At 43.1% G+C, this 17134-nt stretch overlaps 1 protein-coding gene across 1 annotated transcript in view; it reads left to right on the top strand.

Moving 5' to 3' along the window:
- Positions 1–2478: 2478 nt before the first annotated feature.
- Positions 2479–17134, top strand: part of LOC308073853 (activin receptor type-1-like) — a 29536-nt gene continuing 14880 nt past the window's right edge. Inside the window, exon 1 of the mRNA XM_080413039.1 lies at positions 2479–2800. The gene's annotated coding sequence lies outside the window, so the exon portion shown is untranslated. The remainder of the gene's footprint in view (positions 2801–17134) is intronic.

Below are 17134 nucleotides of genomic sequence, written 5' to 3'. Positions count from 1 at the left end.
GACCAACATCATAAATAAAGAGTATTTGACCAAAATATATTAAATTATCAATGTGCAGGTGTGACATTTGAAAACCTGCAAGTAAAAAAATAAAAAATTACAAGGAATGCAAGAACACTCACCCCAAAACACACTTGCCCCGGGTCAAATCCGACGACCTCGGAACGGTCGGACCCACTTATTTCTGGCCACCAAAGTCCACTCGGCCCAGTCCAATCCGGCAACCTCGGAATGGTCGGACGGTCGGACCCACCAGGTATTTCTGGCCACCAGAACCTACTCAGCCACATTTGATGTCATAGGGGTACCAAGACTATGGGGGCGGGGGGGGGGGGGTGATTCTGTCCCTGTTGGGATGTAACTCGAACCGCGCTGAGTCGGCTGAAGCGGACTTCACAACGCTCGCCTACCGGCTCGCTTGGTGGTGTCTCTCGTGGCTCAAGTCCGCTTCAGATGGCGTACCTCATTCGTTGTATTAAGTTACTAACTTAATATTAGGGGCTGTAGTCTGTTCTCGCTGGGGGCGAGCGTTCCACGCCAAGTGGGGCGAGTATTCTGCCTCTGGGGATGAGAGCGTTCAGCGAATGAAATGGGGGTGAGTGTGTTTTGGGGCGAGTGTTCCGGTTACCATTACAAGACATGTCATTGTTATTATATGATCATGTTTGGATATTTTATTTAATGACGAACAAGTCACATTCTCCCCATGCTAGTTTAATCTTGTGACTTGTGTCCATTTCTTTCTTTTTTCTTTTTATATACTTTCCAAGTTCATACCATAACATTTCAAAAACACTGCTTCATTATTAAACGCCCATTATTTACATGTGCAATAAAAACCTTTTTATGACACAGACCCCCTTTCATTCACTGAGCCATGGGCTTAATGAGATGAGATATGAGATAGGCCTACATGAGATACACATATGCTTGATAGAAGATATTGGTTAAATGAAATGATCTAAATGCAATAAGTTTACATTCTTTTTGCATTTTAATACTTTCAAATGAATTTAATTATTCAGTAAAGACCATAAAAGACCTAATGTGTAATCTATTTTAGTAGTCTTTTTGGTGACACCGTGTTGTAACTGCAATTCCTAGGATTCAGCTAAAAACATGCCTCCAAAATGATTGTTTTAAACCAGGGTAAACCAAGTTTTAACTTCAAAGTACATAAATAAATAATTGTTTGGTATATTCCGATGCCTGCATCATTTTGGTTGGACAGCAGCTCGAAAACACTAAAAATAGTGTTAGAGAAGTTGTCAAAAAAACACACGTGGAATAGTTATTGTGAAAAATGTACACATTATGACTTTAAATGAAACCACTCCTCATTTTGCGGTGGTGGACCCCATGGAACTCCCTCAAGGACCCAGTGGTGGTCCCCTCGGACCACACTTTGAAAACCGCTGCCCCTAGCGGCTGAGTGTGGATCATGCGCAGAGGAAATGATGTGGTAATGGTCCTCTAATTACAGTGAGTTGCAAGGCAACTTCCTCCTCCAATCAGTGTTGCCATGTCCGCTTATTACAAGCGACTATGCTTGTTTTTCTGTAAAGTTGCTTGTAAATATTGGTAGTTGATTGATTGATTGATTGAATACTAAATACTTTATTAGCAGTTTGCAAAAAAAATACACAGGAAAGTACAGTTAAGTACAGTTAAATATAAGGTCTGCTAAGAGGATTTTAAACCCATGTTTCCATTGAGGTCCTTTGTATTCAATTCATCGAAACATTTAATGACAGACAAATATAAACTACTATGAAAAACATAATATAAAAGATCATATAGTTGCGGCTTGTTTCTAAAGTGTAGTTGCTTTGCCGGTATTTGGGCTCCTTATTTCCTAATGTTGGTTCTCAAACATTTTAATGGCAAAAAAAAATCCTTTTTCCTCCCCAAGATTTTCCACCATTTTTCTTTGTTGAATGACCCCTTAGCTGAGAGAGAGATGAAGCAGGGACCCCCACTATATATTGTATAAAATTGTGTTGCAAATTAGACTTGTTCATAGATAGCTTCATATAGACTTGTTGGGTAGCACTATCATGTTGAATTCATGTTAATGTGACATTTAACATTTAACCACTTTACCCTCAGTACTCAGTAAACTTGACCTTTCACTCTGTACTCTTTTTTTCCTATACCAAACCTCTTTGCCTCGCTTATGTAGATATGCTATTTTTTGGCTAAAGTTCTCCTCAGAAAATGCATGTTAGCCTACTACATCATGCTAGGGTTGAAGTGGTTAATGTGAAGGAAAAAAAAGATCCTATCACACAAAGATTTGGCGGCCCCCCTGTAGTAACTCTGAGGACCCTCTAGGGGCCCCGGACCCCCTGTTGAAGACCACTGGCCCAGTCGCTTATTTTGGGCTTGTTAATGTTTTCCTAGACACCGGTTGCTTATTTCTCTCACAGAATCTGGCAACGCTGCCTCCAATCCAGCCGCTCGGCCGTCGCAGCGCAGCGCAGCCAGGGCAGGCAGCAGCAGACGCAGGCAGTTCGCCACCGCTCCGTGTGCTATTATTCCAAGAAGAACTTTTGCGATCTCCAATGGAACACGGGCGAAGAAGTAACATTATATTATTGCAACTTTGGATCAACTTTGGATTATGAACGTAGCGTAACTATCTCCCCGTCGTGTCGAGTAATTGAACGAAGGACAATGTTTTCTGTACGCCGGCGGTGCTTTTTACACATCAAAACAAATCGGGTATTATTATTGTCGGTGAATTCTCGGGAGATGGCAGAGTAGTTCGACTTCTACGAACTGAAGTATTGAATGCGAGGTAAGTTTGGGGCATTTTGTTCTGCTTAAAGTGGGAATTCCAAAGCACAAGTGTTTGTGCCACACCGGGTTCTCTGATTTGGGTTCTCGGAACATTAAATCAGCATTTTGTGAAGTTTTGTTTTATAGTCTTTGAAGTGTCATTGCCTTAAAGTAGCCTTCAAGGAATTCAACCTCTCCCTTCAAATCCTTTTCCAATCGTATGGTAGGTAGCCTATATTTTACTTACATACTTTGGTTTCTAGTTTTTGATGATCCCTTCTAATACATTAGAACCTAGGCTAAAAAAAACAAGAGAAAGGATCGTCTATTGAGACTAAACGTGGGGTGTAGCTCATGCTCAAATTAATAGCCTATAATAAGAGTTCTGGGTGATAGAAAAATGTATGCGTCGAATAAACTGACCCCGGCGTGGGATTGTCTTATTTTCATGGTTACTTTTTTTTGTCTTATGTGGTTTTCACGTTTAATGGGATGGGGGGGGGGGACACAACATTGCAGCTAGTTGTCACTTTTGTAGTTCTTTGTCATGCCAACACTATTGGGAGGGTCGTTGATCGTGTCTCCATCCCACGCAGGGAACTAAGCATCACAATGGCTCCTGCACCATGGAGGGGGAGAACCCTATGAATATTTAACGACATTGGTGAACACATTGATTAGTCTGCATGTGGAGTAATCAGTTAAATCTCGCCTTGGTTTAAAGGGAAAGCTGGTGCCATGAATATATATTATGTAGGCTGAGCTCTGCCCAGAGTACACCATAAACTCAGCATAGTGCCATTATCTAAAATTATTTGGGGACAGGACTCAAACTGAGGGATTCGTGGGCCCCTAGAACAGTGCAGCAGACAGGAAATGGGTCTAGTAATGTGTTAAGATTGCAGGGCAAACCTAAAGGTGACGCTACCACTGCCTGGTGAGGGGGTGCAAACTTCATTAGGAAAGGTGGTAATGCTAAACTGAAGGCATTCAGAGGTGATTGTCCTGATTGTGTGTGTGTGTGGGGGGGGGGGTAGATCTAGTGTATACTAAGCAGGGGGGTAGTAGATCAAGTTTAACTAAGCACATACAGTAAAAAATAATAAAACATACCACTTTCAATTCAATCATTATTTGAGACTCTCCAGGGTCCATGTAGTAAGAGACATGAGTCACACAATACAAATAAAATTCAATTATTAGGTTTAAATCATGAGTTCAATTGGAGGCTGACTTGTCAGTGTGTTAACAAGAACAGTTCTTCCATGGGTTGGTCAACACCTCAGTAATGCTGTTCCCTGACCCAGACCTAGGTACTTACACCAGTGGTTCTCAAAGTGGGGTCCTTGAGGGGGTTCCAGGGGGTCCCCAGCTAAATGATAAATGGTTAGGAATAGGAACCAAATGGGCCCTTATGGGTCTGTAACTCAGAGAGTCTACAAATGGACCCTAACGGGTCCAATTTGGACACTTTCAGAGTTAAATTAACATAGATTTTACAATCGAAATTTGGGTCCCAGAGATAGAAATGCCATTAAATTGGGGTCCGTAGCCTAATGCATGTCAAACTGGAGGTCCTTGAGATTAAAATGGTTGAGAATCACTGCTAGAGACGTAAAAATCTTCTCTTGGGGGTTCCTGGCATATCTTTTCAAATGAGGGTTATTTGGGCTAAGTAAGTGTCAATTTGGGGGTCCTTGACATGAAAAGGTTTGAGAACCACTGACTTACAGCGAGTGCCTTTAAAAGTGCTTCACGCATAGGGAGTAGGGACACCAGAGGACATACTAGTTAACTGGCACTATGCCATCTAGGCACCTGAAGGAGCAGCCTCATGGCATCATTGGGTCAATTTGAACCTCTGCTCTTTAAGCCTTTTGAATGTTTATCGCAGTGCCAACCAAGTCTTACACAAATCCTTTTTTATTTTATTTAAGGTTTAGTTGTGTGGCTTGACTAATTATGTCTATGATGTTGAGATGCCATGGCAAGTCTCACACCTTTCATTTATAAATTGGGGTGGGGGTTAATGCCGATTACCTCAATGTTGACACACCGTTGTTGAATTGTGGTGGTGAGATTGAGTCTGCCGCCGTGAACTAGACTATAGTAGGAATACACACACTTGGGAATATCGATTATTTCAATTATGATTTAATTGCCATGGATGAAACGATTTACCAAACAAACAGAATAGGGAAATGGAGAAAATATTGCTAGTTTAAATTTAAAAAATCACAGCTTGGTTACGGGGCATTTTGGTCCACGAACAATGTGGTCTTTTGTGGTGCTGTGTTTGTGTGGTTGGCTGGTGATCTGGAAGTGCTCTGCGGCGCCCTGTATCTGATTCCGTCCCCTGCCTTTTGAGTCCAGATTGCTTTTTGTGGGCGCCTGGTGTGCTCCGTGGCTTGCTTCCCAGAGGCTGGCTGATAGTGGTCAGATAGTGGGACGTCAGTCAGTCTGTGCTGGGACGTGGGTCAGACACCAGGGGTTCTTCTCTGGTCTCCCGTTCTGAGGTGAAGGCCACTAGCTTGATGATAGCCAGTCACCCAGAACCTTCTCTGATTAGCCCTCTCTCCTTCAACCTGTCTCTTATGGCTGGCCTTGTCAATGTTTTTCCTTGGGTCAGTGGCTCTGTTTCAATCTGGGCTATCTGTGGTAACCTAGTCCCTCAGAGCTAAGAGTTTATCTGGCCTCTTAATACATTCCCTACTGTGGGATAGTGGCTGGCTGTCTGTGCCCTTTTTTTAAAAAGCCGGATTTGGCCAAGACTATGTCTAGGTCATCATTTGTTAGCAAAAAATGCTTTACAAATGTTTTGATGTGGTTTGATTTTTCCCTTTCTGAATAGAAATGTAAAGTTAGGTAACTTGTGAATGTGTTATTAAAACACTTAACATTGTTCAAGTGAGTCGTAAAGCAAAACATTTGAATAATATATGATTATATAATATGCTCAGCAAACTGCAGAACAGTCCTTTGAGATGAATCTGAGGGGCTGTTAATTAACCTCCATACCAGAGGCCTCATCCAAGTCATTAGTACTTTTGGAGCAGATATAAGTTGGCCTCTGCTCATCAGATCTCTTCCGCAGCTGCTCTTTGTAAGAGCCACAAAGTGTATAATTTGCCCACAGAGCCCCGCACATTTCAGAACGCAGGGGGCGAGCGAGAGGGAAGGGGGGAATAGTCTTCCGATTCTGAATAGTCCTCCGACAGCAATCATTTCTCTGCACAGTAATTTGGCTGTCAGTAGCAGCTGGCTGTATGGTTTGGAACAATGTGAGAGCTAAGAGAGAGAGGGAAGCGTTAGCTCCAAGGGGGGGGGGGATCAGGTTACACACTCTGTCATTAACAACAGACTGCGCCTTGCTCCCAGACTGAGACGGAGATCGACGGCTTCAAGTCTGAGCAAGAGTCTGAGGAGCAGTGCACTGCACTACCGTGTAGGTGGCTCTTGGGTTGGGGGAGGGGGCAGAGGGAAGAGATACTGTATGTCACTGTATATGACGTGTGTGTGTGTGTGTGTGTGTGTGTGTGTGTGAGTGAGAGAGAGAGAGACGGAAGGAGGGAGGGAGATAGAGGGGCATTTAGAAAAGGGGGTCAATGCTTGACTGAGACTTGAGCGACAGAGTAGCAGTCTCTAAAGATCTGTCAGCTGTGAGCCTAGTGCGTAGTGGTCTGGGCTATCTATGTGTATATGTGTCTGAATGTGTGTGCGTGCGTGCATGGCATGCTGACAGGTTTAGTTCTGTTTGGATTAGCAGTGAAGCTTAATTTATACTTCATCCCACTGCCTCATAGCTCAATGAAATAACCGATTTTCTACAACAACAAAAAAACGCGAGCCATCTACATTGCCATCCTTGTCCGTCCACCCAAACACTATGGTCCCAAACAAGATATCTCAAAATCTGATGGGTGGATTGCCATGAAACTCGTTGAGCAGTGAGCACCATTCGTGCTCCCTGGAGGATGAACCTTAACGTGCCACCCTGAGGCCAAAATGTCCATTTTGCCATTTTGGCCTCAGATAGATAGCTGTTAGGCAGATTGCAAGATGAATGTAAAACCACTTTGGTTTGTTTGGGTGTAAGGAGGCGCAGTACTAGGGCCCACTAGCAGGGCTTTTACTCTTATTCTGTTGATCATCCCTTTTTTACGTGGGTGTCGATGCGGTCGTGCAACGCAGTATTAGCCATGAAGCTGGCATCAGACGAGGGAGCAGGCTGGGGAGGAACGCATGCCATGTGGGATGAATTTGCCTGTTTCTGCTCATTGTTCCATTCCAGAACTGTTGGCAATGTTATTTTTAGAGGGGGAGGGGGTCTTCCTTGAGCCTTTAATAATCATAAGCCGTATGTAGCCCAAACATATCACGATGAGAGGAGCCGTCTGGGACTGGCGGGCACTGTATTCTCAGCAGGAGACAGGAACTTGGAGGGAGGGAAAGGAGAAAAGGCTGAGTTTTGTGTGTGTGCTACACTTTGGTCCTATTTCAGCAACTGCTATAGTCCTTCAGCTCCCCCACTTCATCTCTTTGGGGTTATTGATTTCTGCTGTTCTGGGTTCAAATCTGGAGGTAAAGCAAGTGAGGAATGCGAGAGAGGAGTCTAGAGTCTGGTGTCTGCACAGACACGCGTACACACTTATAAGCCTGAGTCATACTTAGTTGCGCGTGGGTGTCGCACACTGAAAATAGACGATCTACAAGCTCGCAAGGCATCTCGCTGTGACACATTGTGATCTTGTAGACCTGCTATCTTTGGTGTACAACACAGCATGCAACCAAGTAAAAATCAGATCTGCACCGCTCCAGGCTCGTCTCCTCTCTCCCCCTGCTAACCCCAGACTACACTGGAGACAGTCTGCAATACACATTTTATGAGCACTTCACTCGGTTCAGTGGCCTTGCCTTATCGCTCAGCTGTTAAGGGGAAAGTTATGGCTTTGTTTCAGTCGCTGCCTTCCTTCCCGGGGCTGGGCTCTCGTTTCGCTGTGACCACTTTGTCTACAAAGTAAACAATGACCACTCTTTTATCTCCTGTGTGTTGTGGGTTGTAAATTGAGATACGTTTGAGATGTTGACCACTTCTGAGGAGTCGCATGTATGTGATGTTTAAGGTAGTCCTAGATTGCCTTGTGTTTTTGTCCCATGGCCATGCTTACACTTAACTTATGATGACAGAGCAACAAAATGTCCTATTGGGGCTATTGGGTAGTACATAACAAGTAAGACGCGCGAACGCGGGAAGCGAACGCAGCCCTATTTTTTTGTGTCTTTTTAAAATTGTTATGTTGTGTATTTACGGACTTGTAATCCGTGTTATTTCACCGTGATGGGGAGAGCGTAGAGAGAAAGTCACGTGACTGACTCTGCCTCGTATTGAAGTTAATTGAGGGGATATGGTTCTCCTATGCACGGAGTTTCGGAGTTCCTAGTCATCTATGCACGGAATTGCCGTTTGTCAATCCGTGCTATTTCACCGTGTTTGGGGGGGCGATTGGGTTGGTTTCATAGTAAGCTCCACTCTGAGATCTGTCAGCAGCCAATGAGAGCGTGAGTCACATGGGGGCGCGGCTGCACACAGGCAGTGCACACAGAGCCACAGAGCCACACACACACACACACACACACACAACCCGAGCACGGTTTCATAGTAAGCTCCACTTGGGCGGAGGCGCGCCTCCTTCCGCGTTCGCAAAAAATGAGCCTTAAATGTTCTTTAATATTACACATTTTGACCTTGTTTAAGAATACTCAATTTGATAATCCTGATAATCAATCATATGATATCTTATCCACTTACACTAGTATGTACTGTATAGGTTTAAATGTAAAACAAAACTCACAGAAACAGACATATTTCAGCCGGAATAAGGTTTATTACCTCACTAAATATCTATAATTTGATAGGCATTATTTTATCTGTATTTTTATGATTATGTCCACCTATATCCTATATTCAGAACCACAGAGGAATTTTCTGTCAGGAAGACGAAGAAAATGCTCTGACTTTAAGGTCCTTACACACCGGTAACGTGATGAATAAACAATCTGAAAATGTGTCAAACTATTAATTTTATCATGCATTATTCATACAGTTGGATTCATTTATTTGTGGTGAAAAATCAACCTTGTTTCCAAACATTACTACATTGCGCCATATATTTGCATTCTGTGTGTATGTACCCATGGCACAAATAGCAGTTTAAATTAATGCGAATGAATCGCGCAAAATAAATATTTCCTGTGTGTAAGGACCATATTTTGGCAATGCATGGTATTTTATTTATTTCAGATTAGGCGACGCATGATCTGAGCGAAAACACGAAAAAGCAGAATGTTCACCTATTATAACATGTCCATTGTCCAGAATTGGTACGCACAGGTTCATGTGGTTAAGACATTGGTGGTAGGACTGGCTTGGTTGACATTTGGGGGCCCCCAAATGTCAACCAAGCCAGTCCTACCAGGGAGAGTGACCCTGTTCACCTTTCTGTCAGACAAAGTACAAAACCAATTGGACATTAACACAGCTGTGAGGGTTATTGGTTTGATTCCTTGCTTGCAAATTGCAGCTGTCTACAGTCCCCGTAACTCTCAATTAGGCAAATGCCTAAAACCCAAAATCCCCCGTCTCTTGGACCAACCTGTCTGCTTGACTAATCCACACAGGAGGGGGTAAAAAATGTGGTAAAAGGGATCTACTGTGATACAAATCAAGGTGCTCTTTAGAGAACTGTGTCGTTCCAGCACGGTGAACTTTGCGAGAGGGTCGTTTTGGAGGAGCAGTGTTTGTGCATTCCTCTGTCTGCAAACATGGCTTAAGGTCACAAAGACGGTGTTTGAATTGGTGGTTTCAAGTATTTTGAGAGCAGTCCGACAATGAATGTCTGAGTCCCCATGGTGACCAATGGGGATGTAGTTTATAACGGTGGTTCTTAAACATTTTTATCAAGTCAGGATGCCCAAATTGATAAGTATTTAGACCCCCATTTGAAAATAATAGTGCCTAGGGACAGGGACTCCCTGAAGATTTGTCAAACTTTTCCAAAATGGCAGATATATAAGCTCACACAACGCATCACGGCACATTGTGAGCTTGTAAATCAGCTATTTTCGAATGTCCGAAAAATATAATAATAGGTTAATTAGCTTAAGTGTTTAAACTGTTCAATTTGCTGGGGACCCCCTGGAACCCCCTCAAAGGACCCCAAACCAGTTGTTTACAACACCCACCAGCCGTCTTCACAATGAATGCTGTAAGTGTAAAACCCTCAACTTCTCTCACTTTCCCTTGCTGTAGCTTCTGTTGCTGGGTTGTCTTATGAGATATTTGAGGTACGCATATACACACGAATGAAGTCATACTTGCATCTTTTCTCTGAGCCCTAAAATGGAAATTTGGAAATGCTGCAAATTATTTTCTTAGCAATTATTCTATTGATTAATTGAATAATCGATCTTTCAACGCAGAATAAATCTATATTTATTAAAATCAGTGATTTTTTAAAATCTACCAAATCGATCACTTTGATTAACTGTTACACCCCTAAATGTAATCAAACTTCATCACCCAGTCTAGCTAATTTTCTGCAATGTGTGCTGGGCTCTCAGAGTCCATGCTTGTGTCTCTCTTCAAATAGTGCCTGCCTATATTGTCATGCAATATTGCCAGAGGGTGTTGTATGTTGTCCTAAAAGGAAATCAAACTTTACACAGCTTTATGGGATATGAAGAAAAATGAAGAAAAACTAAAAGTTTGCTCAAGAATGCATGTCCATTTTGCAAAGGGACCTGGCAGCGATCCAGTGTATACCAGGGTGGTACTGGTGTAGGGGTCGGAGGAGAGGAGGTGGGGATGGGATCTCGGCTGATAATAAGCCATATATTGTCTCATTACATTTGATCAGTGTTTGTATGTGCATGCATATGTGTGTACTGTAAAATAAATGACCCTGAGTTGCACTGTATCTGGAACAAAACCTTCCATGCTGGATCCTTGTAGAAAGTGTGTCTGTGTGAGAGAGAGAGAGGGGGGGGGGGGCACGTGCACAAACACGTATGAGTGAGCGTTTACATGAAGATGGAGGCATTTGCATCTGATTACATTCCTCACATTGTGAGGGGAGGCGGCTGCTGAATGAAAGGGCTGTGAGATGGGGACTTGGCTAGACCTGATGGGGCTGTAGATTCCACAGGGTCTGCTAGGGGGGCCACAGGACTGTGCGGGGGGGCTTTTCACTCCATCTCCTTAATCTCCTGTTTGATGAGGCCCTTGGCCAGGGAGGAGGGTTTCCATCAGTTAAATGAGCGTTTCTTCCAAACGCATAGAGTCGGTTGGTGCAATTATGGCAGCTCTCCCAGCTGTTAGTTAGCTAGCTGCCTGGCATGCCTTGATTAATAGCAGAGGTCTCAAGCCTGGATTCTTTCAACTCTTTAAGCATCACTGAGCTGACCCTCTCCCCATAGATCCTCCCTAAAGGTTTCTTTCCCCACTTATGTGTTTGCACGATGACACATGTAAAGTGTAATGTCCCTAAATAGCAGTACATCTGTATGAATATGCAAATTAACCGCAGTAAAAAAAAAGAGCCAAAGCACAGATCAAGCACAGAATTGAGTGCAACAGCACTGGGTGAACTTGTACTTGATGTGAAGACGACCCCTTTCCCTTTTAGGGTTTCAGATATGCTTATTATCAATCATTATTACAAAACATAATTCACAAGTCATTCCAGATCCACGTCTCTCTCACTCTCTCTCTCTCTGTCTCTCTCTCTCTCTCATACAAAAAAAAACTTTTCCTTTTCAGAATGCAGATGATTTTTTTTCTCCATAAAGGCTGTGTCCTGCCATTAAACTCCCAACTCTGTGTTTGAATCGCAGAAACCTTTGTCTTCAATAAGATCACAGGGACTCACATTGTTCTATTATAACCCTACTTACAAAAACATGGATTTATTTTTCTCACCCTCTTGTGTTTTGTGTTTGACTGTGGGCAGAGAAGCCTTTTTTTTTTTTTTTTTACATGTAGGGGAACACGTGTTCATCTGCTGAGATGCAGTCAGTGTGAACAGTGTGGGTTGCCTTGCTGCAGTGAGGACAAGTTTTTGCCCTCAGCTCTGTATTAACACCCACATCCACGTAGGAGCGAACCATCTGCGTGTCCCTGATGGCGCACTAGCACTTTGGCTGTCTGGGTCTGAGACGGGGACACGAGTGCTCGGCTTGGCATCGCCCCCGGTCTCTGCCCCGTTTCTTACCCTGCCCTCCCGCAGAGTCGTCGCAGTTCTCCTTGATGCACACAGGCTATTTGTGCCATGGTAACTGTGCCAGCCTGCCAGCTCAGACACAGATTCCACCTCTCGTCTGCCTCCTTGCCAGCATGATGATGACTCAGCAGCTCCTGCAGGGCTTCCAGCCTCCTCCTCCCTCCCTCCCACCAGACAAAATAGTGGTTTGTCACTCTCTTCCTTCCTGACCTGAATACAGAAACAACCCAAAATGATAGAGCGTCAATTGACCTTTAAAGCAATCCACCTCGACCGTTTTTTGATTGATTGAATACTTTATTAGTGAGAAATGTAAACGGCACAAGGTACAGTCAGACATTAAGGCTAAAAGAATAACGCAAAAACGTCCTGGGGACTTGTTTTCATTGTGGTCCTATGAATTCAATTCATCAACATAGCATTAAAAAACAACACAATAATACATGTCATCAACAAATACAAAACACTATTATGTACGAAGGAGAAAAGGGAAAAATGTCGGCAGTGAATGACACCTCCTTTCTATGGGAAATTGCATTTACCTCCACTTGTGGTCTCCGTGAATATAAAACGTAATGTGGCGTCTGAAGATGTAGCTCAGTATTGCTGGTGGAAATGCTGATCGACAGTAGACACGCGTTTTGAGTCATTTCATCTAATCGGAGACTAAATAGTGACTTCAGGTGCAAACATTGTAATCAGGGTATTGAGTGGAGTAGTCATTCCCATCTAAGCAGCACTTTTCAACTTCTTAAAGAGGTCCGTATCAAGATCGCCCTCTGGAATGGGATCACTGGAAACGCGCAGCAGAATTCTGAGTGTTAATTTACTTACAACTTACTACTTTAATTGACTATGAAAGTCCGTTAACACTCAGTAAGGACTTTACTGAGCAGGGTCAGTAGAAATAGGCTATAGCTTCACAAAGGGCACTGATGTGGGATCACATCTCATATAAAGTCACATAGCTGCATAGCCGATCGATCTACAACACAGCTGGTAGATATATTCGCTATTTGTTGGACGACAAAGTATATAGGGATATAGGTTAATGGGATATTTAATTTTCAAATAAAATAAACATTAAAACATTTTTAAAAATGAATGCAAAAAGTAATGGAAAAATCACGGCCCCTCACGCATTAGGACATTCTAATGCGTGAGGGGGCCGAGATCTTTCCATTACTTTTTTCATTTATTTTCATATTTCTTTTGTTTATTTTATTTGAAAGTGAAATATCCCTTTAACTTTCAAAGCGATACTGATTTCTGGCTCAAGAGACTTGCACCATGATATACTGTACATGTGGCCAGGTTTATTTCCACTCTTTCTCTTGAGTCTTCATGTGTTTGGCTAGTTCTTAGTTTGGCTCAATGTGGTTATCATCTCATTTCCAAGACCAAAGTCTCAGCAGAGCCTTGTCTCTGCCAAACTCCACCTCTCTCAGTTCTCTTCTTATGCACTGAGGAGTGCGATCTGTATTTTTTTTGCTCTTTTCTCTGCTTCATCCCCTCCTACAATGTTGCCATGATACAAAATATTGGCTCTACATGCTCAGAAAATGGCAATCAACATGAACCGCCTGACCTCCTTGAGGTAGAGAGAGATGGAGGATGGCAACCGGAAATGGGTGAATGGGAATGGGGGAGGAAACAAGGGAGGACATGGATACAAATGTAAGTAAATTGTAAATGGTGCATTTATAGGACCTTCTATCCAAAACACTTCACAGTTTGCATTCACCAATTGACACACATTTTCACCGATGGCAGAGGACGCAAGGGGTTAAGTGTCTTACTCAAGGACACTTCGACATTAAGCCAGGAGGAGCTGAGCTGGGGATTGAACCGGGAACCTTCTGATTTCCCAAGCGGCTGCTGTACCTCCTGAGCCAGTGCTGCCCTCCATCATATCTAGGGTTGTGATGGCGGTCGAAGTTAGCACAGATCTTAGTCATAGTCTGCATTTTATTAAAAACGTATACAATGCAAGTTACACGAAAATAGGATATTGTGAAGAAAGGGATGTCAACTCCAAAGCCATGCAGAAAACATAGTTTTGCGTTAGGTTAAGGCCTGTTCATAGTCCCTAGATGGGTCTAAAACGTGCGTCAGGGGGTGAGGGATTCCGTCCGTTCTTTACGGATGCATGCATAGTCGCTCACGTTATTTAGGGGTTATTTTATTTATTTTAAAGTGTACAGGCGTAATACACCTATCATCCACTAGATGGCCACTAGTATGTACCGCCGTACCCATAATGTTGCCATGTCTACTTATTATAAGCGACTTTGGGCTTATTTTTCTGTAAAGTTGCTTGTAAACAAACAAGCAATTTTGTATTGGTGGTTGCGGTTTTATTTGGGCTTGTTTCTAAAGTGTAGTTGCTTATTTGGGCCAATTATTATTTAAAACATTTATCTCATTTATCTCAAACATATATTGTAGATCTGCTAAATCCTAGTCGATTCTTTTGGGCTTGTTTTCATAGACCTGGTTGCTTATTTCTCTCACAAAACCTGGCAACACAGCCAGCTGCTGGCATCAGCGCAGCTAACAACATGAAGCTACCATTGTAGCATCTAGCCAAAACAACGCAATAAAAGACACAAACTAGTCCACAAACTAGACAAAAACAATGGTTGTCTACAAAACGTGAGTTTCGACCCCTACTGCACTGTGCTATATATGCTATATATTGTCACAGACCGTGGATCGACGGGTCTATACTTAAGTACATTTACTCAAGTACTTCCACCAACCAACGTGGGTCTTTTTTTTGGAGAAAGAGGGCCCGAGGAAAACTTTTTTTCCTTATACTGCCAACGGGTTCCACTGGTACTACAGCCAACGTACAAACGAACGTACGTCGGCCTGACGGTGAATGTTGACTGCACGGACGGAAATCCTGGAGCTGTAAGTGACGGAGGGGGAGACAAAAACGACGACGCAAGGAGCGCTGGCGCTAGTTACGTATCCTTACGTCCGACTATGAATGATACTTTAGCTGTGTAGTGATGTGGAGTTCATAGTTTACCTAACGTTGCATATCTGGATAGCATGAGGCAAGAGGAGGGACTCTGGGGTTTGAGGGGGATGAGGGTCTTGAGACCACACCCGTGGCTGGATGTCAGTTCTGTGAACCCTGCCAGAGAATTCAATCTGCTGGGATAGAGGGCTGCAGCATACACACACACACACGCACACGCGTGCGCAAACAGGCGTGCAGACGGAGAGCACCAAAAAGTTGTCTGCTCAGATCTCAATCGGTTCTGCAGATGCTGGCCCAATCATTTCCCCCCCCCGCCTCTCTCTCTCTCTCGGTCTTAGTCGCTCCCTCTTTCACCAGGATTCTATTAGAAGTTTCTTACATTAGGACTAGCTGACTATGTATCCCCCCCAAGCAAACGTGTCAGACCCGCACCTGGCTGGCAGTCTGGCACCTTCTCAATAGATGCTTTTTTTTAGAATTCTAAGCAACTCGTGCCATTCCATGTAACATGCTGTATTTCACAGCTTCTGGAATTGCCATAGCTTGGTTTCAGATAAGGTCCTCAGAACGTAAGTTCTGGCAATCCATGGGAGGAGCAAGCAGTGCTGTTGCTCTGGAATTTCAAGCAACACAACACTGCCATTTTAAAAGTACAAACACCTGCGAAAACAATACACCGCTAAATCGAACAGAACAAATGTACCGATTGCGTGGATATGTTTCTGGTGAAATATTTACTTCAACATTGCAGAACATACTTATGACATACTTCCCCATTCATGGTTGGTTTTGGCTATCATGAAAATGTAAACAATCACCCTTTTGTAGTCAAAAAGAGCCAAATAATCTTTTAGTAGTTCAGGCTTCAATGCAAAATCCTAGGTCATGCGTCTAAGCGGCCTCAAATTGGTCTCTTAATAGGTGGATAAGTGCATCTGATAACTTGCAATTTAATGAAGGCGAGGGAGAGTGGAAATGAGACGGAGGGGGGATAGAGTGCCCCGTTGATGTTTAAAGGAGTAGTTCACCCCAAAGTATTATTCCTATTATTACTCACCCCGTGATGAGTAAATAAGTAGAATTTTCATTTGTATAAGTCTCCTTTACGGTGAATGAAGAATCCAATACTTGATTAATTAAGTATTAAGTAAATTGAGGCCAAGATTAACAGCAGCAATCCTATATCAGAAATCTAATCGTGAACTCCAAAACAACGCTCACGGCGTAATCCAAAGTCTCTCGTTTCGTCTCGCAATGTTTACCTTTCCAAAATATATAAAAAATGTTTTACCTTTTAAACTACTTCCCGGGCTTAATCGTCTCATGTGCGAACGACGCACAAGTCTGGGTGTGTGTGAGCTCCTGTTGAACCCCACGGGCTCGCCTTGGCGTTTTTCACTCGTCCATGTCACGGTTTGAACCGGATGTGAATACATACAATATAGTGAATAGAAGACATTTGGGATCACACTGAGTTCATAACCTGATTTTTGATATACTTTTGCTGCTGTTAATCAGTCTTGGTCATTCATCTACTATTTTCTTCATTATTTGATTCTTCATTCACCGTAACTGTTTTACAAACACAAATAGTCCTTACATTCAACTCATAAATTATAGAAAAAAAGTTTCCCCCCCTTTTTTTCTGCAGTCTGTTGAATGGTGAGCTTAATATAGTTTAATTGCAAGTCTATATGATCAATTGGATCTCCTTTCAAAAGTAAGCGTTTGTCCCAACTTAGGATAAGTCAGGAAAAAATAGTAAAAATCCCTGAAAAACCGAAATATCCCTTTTTAAGTGGAGCCTTGTGATGTGCTGTGGTTTGTTAACTAAGGTGAGTTATGGGTCGCTCAACAAACAGAGATGGAGGATTATTACACACCTTGTAATTCCTCCACTAGTTCATCCACTGTGTGCATCACATCCGCGAGGTTCAAATCAAGGTTGATGAAGACGACGCCAAGTCCGACACAATCCCATTGTCCGCCTTCCCTCTGTCCCAATTTCATCTGCCCTCTGGCTGCACCCTACCCTGACCCAGCCAGGCGGTCCTGTCAATGCACAGCAGTGCCAACCCCCCCC

The sequence above is a fragment of the Gymnoscopelus braueri genome (assembly GCF_963280865.1).
Source record: "Gymnoscopelus braueri genome assembly, chromosome: 18".
In the NCBI taxonomy this organism is placed as follows: Eukaryota; Metazoa; Chordata; class Actinopteri; order Myctophiformes; family Myctophidae; genus Gymnoscopelus; species Gymnoscopelus braueri.
Note: the sequence above shows the minus strand (reverse complement) of the source record. Positions and strands in the feature narration are given on the sequence as shown.